The following is an 868-nucleotide window of genomic DNA, read 5'->3' as shown; positions in this document are numbered from 1 at the left end:
GGATAAGGGACGAAGACCGGGGTAACATGTCGGATGCGATCATACCAGCACTAAAGCACCGGATCCCATCAGAACTCCGAAGTTAAGCGTGCTTGGGCGAGAGTAGTACTAGGATGGGTGACCTCCTGGGAAGTCCTCGTGTTGCATTCCCTTTTTAATTTTTTTCGCGCCGCTTGCAAAACAAAACGCACGTGTAAGTAATATATTTACCGTGTTTTATTATTTTGCACGAGTGCGGTAAGTCATAGCTGGGTGCTCACGATTCACGGGTCCAGCGTCGGCGTTGTGGCGCGGCAAGCGTGCACTGGTGCGGTTGAGAGGGAGGGATGGAAACCGCGTTAAACTCGTCTCCGTAGTTGAGAGGGAGCGGCCAAAGCAATATACAATCGTCTTTGTAGTGGAGCTGGGAGGGGCAAGGATAAGGGAGGAAGACCGGGGTAACATGTCGGATGCGATCATACCAGCACTAAAGCACCGGATCCCATCAGAACTCCGAAGTTAAGCGTGCTTGGGCGAGAGCAGTACTAGGATGGGTGACCTCCTGGGAAGTCCTCGTGTTGCATTCCCTTTTTAATTTTTTTCGCGCCGCTTGCAAAACAAAACGCACGTGTAAGTAATATATTTATCGTGTTTTATTATTTTGCACGAGTGCGGTAAGTCATAGCTGGGTGCTCACGATTCACGGGTCCAGCGTCGGCGTTGTGGCGCGGCAAGCGTGCACTGGTGCGGTTGAGAGGGAGGGGTGGAAACCGCGTTAAACTCGTCTCCGTAGTTGAGAGGGAGCGGCCAAAGCAATGTACAATCGTCTTTGTAGTGGATCTGGGAGGGGCAAGGATAAGGGACGAAGACCGGGGTAACATGTCGGATG

General features: G+C 52.0%; 2 non-coding genes across 2 annotated transcripts; both read left to right on the top strand.

Annotated features, from left to right (window-relative positions):
- The first annotated feature begins 31 nt into the window (after positions 1–31).
- On the top strand, positions 32–150 carry LOC119348046. The gene has a single exon (XR_005168696.1). It is a non-coding gene; the product is annotated as a 5S ribosomal RNA (ribosomal RNA).
- A 297-nt stretch (positions 151–447) lies between these two features.
- Positions 448–566, top strand: LOC119348047. Its single transcript, XR_005168697.1, has one exon. It is a non-coding gene; the product is annotated as a 5S ribosomal RNA (ribosomal RNA).
- The last annotated feature ends 302 nt before the right edge of the window (positions 567–868 follow it).

This window comes from Triticum dicoccoides, unplaced genomic scaffold (assembly GCF_002162155.2).
Source record: "Triticum dicoccoides isolate Atlit2015 ecotype Zavitan unplaced genomic scaffold, WEW_v2.0 scaffold83148, whole genome shotgun sequence".
NCBI lineage: Eukaryota > Viridiplantae > Streptophyta > Magnoliopsida > Poales > Poaceae > Triticum > Triticum dicoccoides.
This window is presented reverse-complemented; position numbering and strand designations above follow the sequence as displayed.